At 41.5% G+C, this 13,802-nt stretch overlaps 1 non-coding gene across 1 annotated transcript; it reads right to left on the reverse strand.

Moving 5' to 3' along the window:
• Positions 1–6,004: 6,004 nt before the first annotated feature.
• On the reverse strand, positions 6,005–6,137 carry LOC126019314 (small nucleolar RNA SNORA51). The gene has a single exon (XR_007499041.1). It is a non-coding gene; the product is annotated as a small nucleolar RNA SNORA51 (small nucleolar RNA).
• Between the last annotated feature and the right edge of the window lie 7,665 nt (positions 6,138–13,802).

Here is a 13,802-nt window from a genome sequence, read left to right on the forward strand (position 1 = left end):
GACAGGGATTCTATTCTCAGAACCACATAGTTTCTGAGCACTACCAGAAGCAAACCCCATGCACAAAGCCAAGATTAGTGTGAAGCATCACTGGGGGGAAGGGGGCAAAACAAAAAACCATGACTATATTTGATAGCATTAATATAAACCAAGTTTCCATTTCCTCTGCTGTAACAGATATACAAATACCTTTACAAGATTGTAGTAAATCAATAGAAGAAAAGACAAAGGCTAGCATAGGCTGTAATAGACAAATAATACAATATTTGTGGTTCCCTTTTATTTTTTTAATTAATATATTTATTTAGGCACCATGATTACAAATACGTTTGTAGTTGGGTTTCAGTCATAAAAAAGTGAAGCCCCCTTCACCAGTGCAACATTCCCACCACCAATGCTCCCCGTCTCCCTCCTCCCCACACCCTGCCTGTCTTCGAGTCAGGTATTTTATTTCTCTCACTCACTACCATTACGGTTGGTTGTTGGTGTATTTATTTTTCTAACTGCACTCACCAATCTTTGTGGTAAGCTTCATATCATGGGCTGGTCCTTTCAAACCTCATCTCTATTGTTCCTTTTTCTTTTTTCTTTATTTTTTTTAATTTTTTAATTTTTTAATCTAATACAATCTTTTTGGGAGAGCATGACTCAAGGCAGTAGTCGGCAACCTGAGGCTAGCGAGCCACATGTGGCTCTTTACACTTTTAATTTGGCTCTTCTGTGTGCCAGGCAGCCGCTCTAGGAGTCAGGACTCTGCTCCTAGCCTCTGTCAGTGCACGCCCTGTGTGGCTCTCAAAATAAATTTCAATCGTGGTTTTGGCGAGATTTGACTCAGTTGAAAAAAAAGGTTGCCAACCATTGACTCATGGCTATAAAATTCTTATAGTTTTAACTACTGCAGCCTGAGCTAGTTCTTCTTCTCTAAAGCCTACTTCTTATTTTTTAAAGGCCTACTTCTTTCTCCTCCTCTTTCTCTTCGTCCTCCCCACTCTCTATCTCTCTTTTAGCCCCCTTCCAATATAGCACTCTATTACATCAGGTCTGAAATAGTTTCCCCAAAGGTGTCATTCATATATTTCTTGTTCCCTAACAAAACAGAAAGCTCCTGCAGGACAGGAATAAGTCTGTTTCTTTTAAAAATTGAAAAGCTGGCCAGCTTTGGACACATATAAACAAGAACTATAATGGTCAACAAAGAAAATCTTGTTCCAAATATTCTCTTCTGTCTATAAAACCACATGATCTGAGCCAAAGCAGTGGCACAAGGGGTAAGGCGTCTGCCTTGCCTGCGCTAGCCTAGGATGGACCACAGTTCGATCTCCTGGCATCCCATATGGTCCCCCAAGCCAGGAGTGATTTCTGAGCACATAGCCAGGAGTAACCCCTGAGTGTCACTGTTGTGGCCCAAAAAACAACAACAACAACAATAACCCACCTGATCTCTAAGACCTTTTCATTATTAACCTAAAAGTGTTATTTGATTATAACCAAATTGTGTGAGAGGGGTGAGAAACAGAGAGAGAGAGAGAGAGAGAGAGAGAGAGAGAGAGAGAGAGAACATGCACACATGTACCTTTTTGAGGAGAAATGCGAGCACAGAGCCAGGAGTAAGCCTTGAGCACTTCCAGGCATGGACCAAGAAGAAAAGTTAAACGATTCAAAATCTAAGATCCATTTTCTTGTTTTGTTGTAAATTCAAACTGATTATATATTTTGATTATGTCCAATTTATTCTCTACACCAAAACAATCTCTGCCAATGCTTCAAAACCAATGACCAGTTAAACTTAAGACCGTTAGAAGAGGTGGGGTTCTTTCAGAACAGAACCAACACTGAATAAAAGCTACGTAAACAAACCAACATTAAGTGCTTATAAATATTACTCTTAATATAACATATGTCTCAAATGCCTCAGTTTTTAGAAAAGTTAAAGGTGAGATAAAAGAGTAGGGAGAGAGCTATCTTGCTCATGGCAGACCCAGGTTTTTTCCCTGGCACTTCATATGGTCCCCTGAGCCCACTAGGAATGATTCATGAGTGCAGAGCCAGAGTAAGACTTTAGTACTACTGGATGTGGTCTTAAAACAAAATAAAGGACGGGGTAGATATATGGTGAAAAGGTTCAATCCTTGCACCATATGGTCCCCTAGCATCACCAGATGCAGCCCTGGTCTCTCTCTCTCTCTCTCTCTCTCTCTCTCTCTCTCTCTCTCTCTCTCTCTCTCATACACACACACACACACACACACACACACACACACACGTAGAGAGCTGCGTCCTGGGGGCCTTGCACTGAACTGTTATCAAATTGGCAGAGACACATCAGTGCTAGAGGCTTCAGGGGTTCCCCCACAAAATGCTCAAAAGAGAAACTGTTCACTGAGAGAGCCCTATGCATGCACGAGGCCCAGATTTGATTTCCAGCATCCCTGAGCACACTGCGGTTCCCTAAGCACAAAAGCCAGGAGGAAACACCCCCACCATGATAATTTCTGGTATGGCCCCAAAGTAAAAACATAGAAAACCAAGTTTGCTATCAACATATTTCAATGTATTAGTACATGAAAATGGTTATTTTTTAATCTTTCTTTTGGTTTTTGAGTCACACCAAACTATACTCAAGGCTTACTCTTGATTCTGTGCTTAGGGATCATTCTGGCAGGATCCAGGGAACAGAGAACCATGCATGCAAAGCAAGAACCTTACCAACTGTATGATCTTTCTGACTTGTAAGGTTGTTTAATGACAAATAATGTAATATTCTTTTGTCTTTTGGGGGGACACACTCTATGATACTCAGGGGTTACGCCTGGCTCTGTACTCAGGAATCATTCCTGGTGGTGCACTTGGAGACCAAATGTGGTGGCTGGAATAAAAAACTGGCAGCTACATGTAAAGTAGATGCCCTACCCACTGTACTATTGCTCTGGCCCCAATATTTTTTTATCTAAAGGTTTTTTTTAACTTTTACTGGTTTATCTATTATAAATTCCCTAAAGTGTACCAAGTTCCAAATTTCCATGAATGATTCGATTATTCTTTTCAAACAAACTAAAAATCTCCAAAGTACAACATACTAAGTCAGCCTATATTCACTGAGTTCCTCTTCTCCAACATAGTTACCATAAACTCTTGGTTCCTACAAATCTAAGTCATTTTCTGGATCACAATATTCATAATGCAAGTCAACTCTAGCCTAAGCTGTAAGCAAGAGCAATAAAACAGTAAAGAAAGATGTCTTTTGCCAGGCAATGGGAGAGCTTTAGACCTCTTGATATGTCAATCTTTAATAACTTCTCAGAGCTACAACTCTTCCTATAAAACTACATAAATGTTTTCTTTCACATTTCCAAACTGGTCCTAAGCCCTCTTACAGATGCCAATAGAGAAGTCCTGGCTTCAATACTTGTATGGGGAGGGAGAAGGAAGGAAGGAAGGAAGGAAGGAAGGAAGGAAGGAAGGAAGGAAGGAAGGAAGGAAGGAAGGAAGGAAGGAAGGAAGGAAGGAAGGAAGGAAGGAAGGAAGGAAGGAAGGAAGGAAAGAGGGAGGGAGGGAGGGAGGGAGGGAAGGAAGGAGGAGAGTGATGGAGGGAGGAGGGAATGAGAGAGGGAGGGAGGAAGGGAGGAAGGAAGGGAGGAAGGGAGAGAGGAAGGAAGGGAGGGAGAAAGGAAGGGAGGGAGGGAGGGACGAAAGAAGGGAGGGAAGGAGGGAGGAAGGGAAGGAGGAAGAAAGGGAAGGAGGAAGGAAGGGAGAGAGGGAGGGAGGGAGGAAGAAAGGGAGGGAGGGAGGAAGGGAGGAAGGAAGGAAGGAAGGAAGAGAAAGGAAGGAAGGAAGGAAGGAAGAAAGAGAAAGGAAGGAAGAAGAATCTTGTTGTTTTTTTTGGGTTGTTTTTTTTTTTTTTTCAAAAATTCAGGGAGGAAATGAGGATGAGCATGAAGATGAAATATAAAAAAAAAAAGCTATGAAAATCATGGTTCCAGGAAACAGAATAAATAAACTAAGAAAATGGAAATGGCAGACACAACTTTATCTGAAGCTAATCTAATGTAATAGTAAAACCTATAGGAATAACCCAAGTTGAATTTCCTAAAATGGGGCTACCCCTCCACAGAAACATCTGCCATTACTTCAAGTTCCGCTCACTTCTACTGTTAAAACCAAGAAGGTGAATTCATTAATAGGTGGGCTCAAACCTTACAGAATAAGAAAGTCCCAAATCCAGTGGAGAAGAGCTTCGGTAGAGAGTTCATTTTAAACCTCTGAAAACTAAATGCATAACGTTACCTGCTAGGCTGTTAACTATAGGCTCTCTGCTTCCTGTCCTTAGTAACCTTGTACCCAGGCTCTTAGTCCCATGTTGGGGAAGAGCTGATGAAAGTGGCTGTAAGGCTGGGACATATTGCATACTAGCTTCACTTTGAGGATGTCTAAGAGAGAAATCTCTTTATGAGGGAGAAAAAAAACGGAGAGAGTGCTATTTGATGGAGAGAAAGAAAATAAGGAAAGTTTCTGTGCTAACAATGAGGAGTCTCCAGACTAAGGTTCAATTCTGAATGCCTTTAAAACTTCAACTACCCCCAGGTAGTTGGGTGAAAACAGATGACAGTAAAGATAGTATGGAGGTGAGGCATTTGCCTTGCATGCAGAAGGATGGCGGTTCGAATCCCAGCATCCCATAAGGTACCCCGAGCCTGCCAGGAGCGATTTCTGAGCGTAGAGCCAGTAGTAGCCCCTGAACACTGCTGGATGTGAATGAAGGGAAGGAAGGAAGGAAGGAAGGAAGGAAGGAAGGAAGGAAGGAAGGAAGGAAGGAAGGAAGGAAGGAAGGAAGGAAGGAAGGAAGGGAGGGAGGGAGGGAGGGAGGGAGGGAGGGAGGGAGGGAGGAAGGGAGGGAGGGAGGGAGGGAGGAAGAAAGGAAGGGAAAGGAAGAAAGGAAGGAAGGAAGGAAGAAAGAAAAGAAAAAAGAAAAAGAGAAAGAAGAAAGAAAAGAAAGACAGAAAGAAGAAAAAGAAAAAAGAAAGAGGAAAGAAAGACAGAAAGAAGAAAAAGAAAAAAGAAAGAAGAAAGAAAAGAAAGAAGAAAAAAGAAAGAAGAAAGAGAAAGAAAGAAGAAAGAAAGAAAGAAGAAAAAGAAAGAAAGACAGACAGAAAAGAGAGAGAGAAAGAAAGAGAGAGAGAAAAAAGAAAGAAGAAGAGAAAGAAAGAAAGAAAGAAAGAAAGAAAGAAAGAAAGAAAGAAAGAAAGAAAGAAAGAAAGAAAGAAAGAAAGAAAGAAAGAAAGAAAGAAAGAAAGAAAGAAAGAGAGAGAGAGAGGGAGGGAGGGAGGGAGGGAGGGAGGGAAGGAGGGAGAGAGAGAGAAAGAAAGAAAGAAAGAAAGAAAGAAAGAAAGAAAGAAAGAAAGAAAGAAAGAAAGAAAGAAAGAAAGAAAGAAAGAAAGAAAGAAAGAAAGAAAGAAAGAAAGAAAGAAAGAAAGAAAGAAAGAAAGAAAGAAAAAAAGAAAAAGAAAGAAAGAAAGAAAGAGGGATTTACCCAACAGATCCAGTTGCTCCTGGGATGTTGCTCGAGTTCCAAACCACCCAAGGCGAGAGCCCTGGAGGGATCCTGGAAGGACAGCGCAGAACTCACCTGCAGAACGCAGAGGAACTGTCTTAGCCCTGAGGCCCGCCTAGCCGCCTCTTATACCGAAGCGACCCAATGGGTGTCCGAGGCAGCAGGGCAGTGGCCAGTGACAGGGGGAAAGACCGCCAGCGCTCACCTGCGCGGTGATCCCAAACCTGGGTTTTTTATATGTAATCTCACCTGCCTAATTAAGCAAATGTTAGGTCATCCTTAAGTACAGAACTCTGACTAATAGCAAACGATACGGACTTGGAAATTCCCTGCTAATCAAGATAACGCCTTTGATAATCACTTCCCTTACAGACGGATTCAGATTCTCTGACGATGTAGAAGTTCCATCTAGCGCTCTAGGATATGTTTCTGCACTTCTAAACTCTAGGTTATTTTTTTTGTCCCCCAATTCACAATACAGACCAGGCAAAAGGCCTGGGTTGAGGTTTATATGGGGTGCATTTACTGTACCTCCTCTTTCTATACAATCAGTGTAAAGAACACAGTCTGTGGTAAGAATTGGGAGGCCTTATCTTTTCTTTTTTCTTTATTTTTATTTTTTATTATTATTTTATATATATATCATTCACCAGTGCAACATTCCCATGACCAATATCCCAAGTGTCTTTCCTCCCCACCCCACACCGGCCTGTACTCTAGAGAGGCTTTCTACTTCCCTCATTCAGTCACATTTTGTTATGATAGTCCTCAGTGTAATTATTTCTGTGACTGCACTAAACGATCCCTGTGGTGAGCTTCATGTTGGGAGCTGGACCCTCCAGCCCTCTTCTATTTTGTCTCTGAGAATCATTACACAAATGTTTTTATTTTTCTCAAAACCCATCGATGAGGGAGACCATTCTGTGTTTCTCTCCCTCTGACTTATTTCACTCAGCATAATAGATTCCATATACATCCATGTATAGGAAAATTTCATGACCGGCTCATGATAGGAAGCTTATCACAAAGAGTGATGAATGCAGTTAGAGAAATAACTACACTAACAACTATCATGACAATGTTTAGTGAGTGGAAGAAATATAATGCCTCTCTTAAATACAGGCAGGGGGTCGGGGAGGAGGGAAATGGGGGGCATTTGTGGCTGGAAGGTTGCACTGGTGAAGGGGGGTGTTCTTTTTTATAACTGAAACCCAACTACAGACATGTTTGTGATCATGGTGCTTAAATAAAGATATTATTAAAAAAAATAAACATGGGGGGCCGGGAAGGTGGCGCTAGAGGTAAGGTGTCTGCCTTGCAAGCGCTAGCGTAGGATGGACCGTGGTTCGATCCCCCGGTGTCCCATATGGTCCCCCCAAGCCAGGGGCGATTTCTGAGCGCATAGCCAGGAGTAACCCCTGAGCGTCAAACGGGTGTGGCCCAAAAACCAAAAAATAATAAATAAATAAACATGGGCTAAAATTAGAGGCAGCTAACTGAATGGGAGAAAAAAAATTTTAATAGAAGTATTACAACATTTTACTTTGAATAATGGGATTTATTCCATTTATATCATGGGAATATGTGGCACTAAAGTGTATTTTTATTTTCCAACCTGACTTTTGCTGGATTTTTATCCTATATTATTTTTTTAATCTGTTAGTTTAAAATCCCCTTCTGGGAAAGAGAAAATATAGCAAAAGGCTAATACAGGTGCTTTGCATGCCACAAAAATGTGCTCAATCCTCAGCACTATCTGGTCCCCTGGGTATACCAGCAATAAATCCACTGTAGGCCCTGAGCACTCAAAGTTGTGTCCCAAAAAAAACCACTTCTTTTTGTTTTTGTTTTTGTTTTGGGAGCCGGTGATGCTCAAGGGTTACTCCTGGCTATGAGCTCAGAAATCATTCCTGGCTAGGGGGACCAAATGGGACGCTGGGGATCAAACCAGGTCTATCCTGGATCTGCCCCATGCAAGGCAAACACCCTATAGGTCCCAAAATCCACTTGTTTTTCCTATTTCAATGGTGGCTGACTTTGAATAGTAAATAAACTTAAATGTAGATATGTTGTTATGTACTTAAGTCTATCACTTGCAGAGCTGGTATCTATGATGCTTTTTCATATAAAAGAAAGCATTTTAAATGCTTACTTTCCTTTAGCCACTCTACCTGGCCTTTCCTACACTTGATCTTAGCCAAAAGGCCGAGAAGCGATATGGCCTTTCCTAATGTTTCATTCGCTCAACAATTTATTTCCTGCAGGGGTTGAACCCAGTACTTCACACAAACAATGCCACACTCTACTGTTAAGCCCTCCCCCAGCCCACATTCAACAATTCTTTTCTTAGTATCAACTATGTGATCACTGAAATTTTATTCAGAAGTTGTTAAAAAACATTTACGCAACATAACAATTGCATTGACGGTGATTATTTTAATTATTTTGTTGCTGCTGCTACTATACAGGCAATTTGTTTTTTTGTTTCTTTTGGGTTTTTTTTTTGTTTTGTTTTGTTTTTGGGCCACACCCAGCAGTGCTCAGGGGTTACTCCTGGCTGTCTGCTCAGAAATAGCTCCTCGCAGGCACGGGGGATCATATGGGACACCAGGATTCGAACCAACCTCCTTTGGTTCTGGATCAGCTGCTTGCGAGGCAAACGCCGCTGTGCTATTTTTCCGGGTCTTATACAGGCTATTTGTAATGAATATTATTGCTTTTGGTGTTCTGCCTCTACCTCTGGCTTTTTTGTGATTTATTATAAAATCTTTATTTAAGCACCATAATTACAAGCATGATTGTAGTTAAGTTTCAGTCATAAACAGAACACTTCACCATGCAACGTTCCCACCACCGATGCCCCAATCTCCGTCCTCCCCCACCTGTATTTGAGACAGGCATTCTCTCTCATTCATTAACTTTGTTAAGCTAGTTCTTAGTGTAGTTATTTCCCTAATAGCATTCACCACTCTTTATGGTGAGCTTCATATTGTGGGCCAGTCCTTCTGGCCCTTCCCTCTATTGTCTCTAGAATTATTACCATAATGTCTTTATTTTTTGAAAACCCATAGGTGAGTTGAGACTATTCTGTGTCTATCTCTATCCCTCTGACTTATTTCACTCAGCTTAATAGATTCTATGTACATCCATGTATAAGAAAATTTCATGACTTCATCTCTCCTGATGGTTTCATAATATTCCATTGTGTATATGTACCACAGTTTCTTTTTTTCTTTTTTCTTTTTGGCTTTTGGGCTACACCTGGTGGTGCTTAGGGGTTACTCCTGACTGTCTGCTCAGAAATAGCTCCTGGCAGGCACAGGGGACCATATGGGACACCAGGATTCAAACCAACCACCTTAGATCCTGGATCGCTGCTTGCAAGGCAAACGCCGCTGTGCTATCTCTCCGGGCCTTGTACCACAGTTTCTTTAGCCATTCATCTGTTGAAGAGCATCTTGGTTGTTTCCAGAGTCTGGCTATTGTAAATAGCATTGCAATAAATATAGGTGTGAAGAGGGTGCCAGGGAGATAGCATGGAGGTAGGGTGTTTGCCTAGCATGCAGAAAGACAGTGCTTCGAATCCTGGCATCCCATATGGTCCCCCGAGCCTGCCAGGAGCGTTTTCTGAGCGTAGATCCAGGAGTGACCCCTGAGCGCTGCTGGGTGTGACCCAAAAACCAAAATGTGTGTGTGTGTGTGTGTGTGTGTGTGTGTGTGAGGAAGGCATTTTTGTATTGTATTTTTGTGTTCCTAGGGTATTTCCCTAGGAGTGGTATAGCTGGATCATATGGGAGCTCAATTTCCAGTTTTTGGAGGAATCTCCATATTGTTTTCCATAAAAGCTGGACTAGTTTCCAGAAAGAAGCCTGGCTTTCCTCTGGGACTCTTGACCCCTCCTAACCTGTGACTCCACCCCCACCTCCTTGTGTAAAAGCTAATCTCATGGCTTTAGAGAACTGATCAGAGGATTTCAAGCCTTTAGCTGAATTAGTTGGTTCAGTGATAGTCACAAGATTCAATTTGAGCTAATAGAAATTAACCTAACACTTGTTTACAATATAGAAGAGATTCTCTGTCCTACCTCTAACCTTGGAGAATAATCCAAGAGCAAAAAGGGTACTCACCTAGTGATACTGAGGATGTTGCCAACATGGAGAAAAACAACGTTGCCAAGTCAGCAGATATAAACACCTAATGACAATGTCTGAATGTCTATCTGCAAACCTGATACATCAAGCTTGACATCCTGACTAAAACAAAAGTTTTCTTTTTACAGGGTAGGGGGCTACCCCCAGTTGGTTCAGGGCTTACTCCTAAGATCTATGCTCAAGGGATCATATGCTATAGTATCATCGCTGGCTAGCAATGGGCAAAGTAATTTTTTTTTTTGGTTTGATTGGTTGGTTGGTTGTTTTTTGGGTCACACCTGGCAGCGCTCAGGGGTTACTCCTGGCTCTGCACTCATAAATCGTTCCTGCAGGTTATCATTCCGGCCCCAGGCAAGGTAATCATTTTAACCCCTGTTTGCCCCAAAACAAAAACTTATGATTCAGGGGCCAGTGTAATAGTAGTGTAGATAGGGAACTTGTCTTTCTTGTGATCAACCCAGGCTTGATCCCTGGCACCAAATACGGTCCTCTGGTCTTCAACAGAGTGATCCCTGAGCACAGCCAGATGTAGCCCAAAATAAAAACAAACAAAAAAGATTCTGGTCCTTAGTTAATAGTTACTGTTTCGTCTATCCCATTAATTCATTTATAATTTTTTGAAATAAATCCTTGATTTTTTCCAGAAAAAGTACATAGATATTATACTTCAGAAAGCTCTAATAAGCACAAATGTTCAGTTTGGAGCCTTGATAACTTTGTCATCATATATATCTTTGGAAAGTAAAACTGATGTAACATTTTAGAAAGTTCATGTATAAACAACAATGGAATCAAGAGACCCAGATTTTAATAATCTAAACTTAAAATGGGCCTGTTATACTGGTAGGCTGAGGCTCAGGGGGATGATGTTGGATACATACATCATCTATGGGGAACATAGTGGAGGGAGGTAGACACTGTTGATGGGATTAACCCTAATGTATTATATGTCTGAAACCCAACTATGAAGGACTTTGTAAATCACAGTGGTTTCAATAAAATAAAATTAAAAAGATAAAAATATAAATTTTGGGCCGGAGAGATAGCACCGTGTTAGGGCATTTGCCTTGCATGCAGCCTTGCATCCAGGATGGATGGTGGTTCAAATTCCAGCATCCCATATGGTCCCCCATGCCTACCAGGAACGATTTCTGAACGCAGAACCGGGAGTAACCCCAGAGTGCTGCCGGATGTGACCCGCCCAAAAAAAGTTGTGCTTAATATTCTTCAATAATATAAAGTGAGTGTACATGTAACAAAGTGGAGTGTTCCTTTCTTTTCCTAGTACATACTTTTAAATGCAATGTTTTTAACCTTTAAAGTTTTTTTTGTTTTGTTTTGTTTTTTTGTTTGTTTGTTTGTTTTTGGGCCACACCCGGCAATGCTCAGGGGTTACTCCTGGCTGTCTGCTCAGAAATAGCTCCTGGCAGGCACGGGGGACCATGTGGGACACCGGGATTCGAACCAACCACCTTTGGTCCTGGATCGGCTGCTTGCAAGGCAAACGCCACTGTGCTATCTCTCCGGGCCCTAAAGTTTTTTTATTTTAGGTAAAGAACCAAAATTTACAAAGTTATTGATAGTTGCATTTAGGCACAATGCTTCAACAGCAATCCCACTATCACCAGTGTCAAATTCCCCACTCCAGTGTTCTCATGCTCCCTCCGACTCATAGATCCCTCACACCCTCTACCTGGCCTGCCACCTTTATAAGCACATTTCAATGTTTGGTAGCTGCAGTTTAGATCTCATATTTTCAGTTTTACTGAGTCTGTATTTTGGAGATATAGTAATGCACTCTTCCACATCACCAATCTAACCAAAGCCCTGACCCCGTTTTCTCATTACTTCCCTTTCTCATCTTTTTCTCATCTTTTCCTGATTTCTAAGTTACTTCTGGCTCTGCACTCAGAAATTGCTCCTAGCAGGCACTGGGGACCATATGGGATGCCAGGATTCAAACTACCTTCTGTCCTGGGTTGGCTGCATGCAAGGCAAACGCACTAGAGCTGTTTTATCTCTTGGGCCACTCCCCTTTTTTTTCTTCCCGTCTCTTTTCTCTCTGTACTGTGGGATCCACGGTGATCTAGGCACCAAGTTGTTTTGTTTTTTTTTTTGTTGTTGTTTTTTTTTTTTTTTTTTTTTGGTTTTGGTTTTTGGGCCACACCTGGCAGTGCTCAGGGGTTACTCCTGGCTCTCTGCTCAGAAATAGCTCCTGGCAGGCACGGGGCACCATATGGGACACCGGGCTTCAAACCAACCACCTTTGGTCCTGGATCGGCTGCTTGCAAGGCAAACGCCGCTGTGCTATCTCTCCGGGCCCATATTTTTTTTTATAGAATTTACTTCAGTTGTTCATATACCTGGGATTCAGCCTGGTTCCATACATCATTCATTAATCTGCCATTTTCAAGAGAAAACTTGATTTCGACTACAGTATTTATTTAGACTTTATCACTAAGTGGAAAAACAACTCCTGAAACAAGCTTCAACCCTTCCCCCAAATCACGTTACAGTCAGATTGCTCCTTAAACTTCCTTCTAAAGCAGTGCAGTATTCTGGTTCTTTGTCTCCTCTTCACTATAAACGAATTCTTCAAATGGCAAGATCTCTGCCCTTCATCTCTGTAGTTTAGTATGTAGTGAAGTGTATATGATAAAGTGCTCAATAAATAAATGTTCAATAAATGTTTAATGAGAAAGAATAAACTAGTTTAAAAAATGGGAAAGTCCATGTCTGCACCTGGCCATCTCTAAAGACTCACTCTGTTTTCAAGAAATGTAAACCTAGCCAAGAAAAATTATAGGTACACTGGCCATGTAGCTGAACACTGGAAATCTCAAGAGGAGAGGCAGGCCAAGCCCCGGTTCTACTGAAGAAGCCATGCCTACTGTACTCATCACCCACAATTGCCGCTTCACCTGTAGCCCTTCTTTACCACTCCTCTACAACTCTCTGCTGAGCCACCGGTCTGACCAAACTCCAGGTATGTCAGCATCTGGGCTAATATCACCAGGACTTTTTTGGAGTGAGTATGGGTAGCTCCCCCCACCCCCTTGCCTTCTCTTATTTCTGGAAGACCTGGCAGCCGAAACATGCACTCAAAAGCCACAACAGTATTAGCAAGAGTGCTTAGAATTCTGGGACCTCTTGGCTGCATGACAACTCCATTTTTGTTTAATACTTTCATCCCCATGGGAATACACCAATTTAGATGCCTCTCTGTATCTGAAGTTACCTAATGTTTAGAATCAAATGAAGTGACAGAATGGTCAACTAGCAGCAGGAGTTTACTAAATCTTCTGAAAATGACTTAATGACCTCATTGAAAATACAATAATTTTCCAAATTTGCTTGCTGTTATACTCCTTTTTTTTCTTTTTATAAAATTTTGCTCCCACTTATCTGGAAACAAATGTATTATGATCAATTATGTCAACTATGTGATACATGCTCTTTAAATAAAGTAATTTTTTTTTGGTTTTTCGGGCCACACCCGTTTGATGCTCAGGGGTTACTCCTGGCTCTACACTCAGAAATTGCTCCTGGCAGGCTTGGGGGACCATATGGGATGCTGGGATTCAAACCAACGTCATTCTGCATGCAAGGCAAATGCCTTACCTCCATGTTATCTCTCCAGCCCCTCTGACCCAGGTTTAATTCCTGGCACTAGATCTGATCCCCCAAACCTTACCAGGAATGATCCCTGAATACAGAGCCAGAAGTCCTGAGCACAACTCGGTGTAGGCCAATAGTCATCCCAATTCAAAAATATTAAAATGATAATGGAATTAAATGCTGTCTATAATCTTTGTGCCAAAAGGTCTGCTTTATTTATAAATAAGTTTAAAACCAAGGCAGCTTCAACAATGCCTCTGATATTGCAAGTCATACAGACTCTAGCCATGTCTAAATAGAAATTAATTTGATTAGGCAAAGGGATAAAGAAGATCAAGTCAGGCCAGGACATAATCCCAAATTCTAGAGATACAATTCTTCAATCTCCCTCCAAAGGCAAAATCGGATTTGTTCATAAAACTATACTCCCCACTGTGAGATACCGTTAGTTAACACTCACCTCTAATGACTCCCAGATTAATATT

This window comes from Suncus etruscus, chromosome 9, assembly GCF_024139225.1.
Source record: "Suncus etruscus isolate mSunEtr1 chromosome 9, mSunEtr1.pri.cur, whole genome shotgun sequence".
Classification (NCBI taxonomy): domain Eukaryota; kingdom Metazoa; phylum Chordata; class Mammalia; order Eulipotyphla; family Soricidae; genus Suncus; species Suncus etruscus.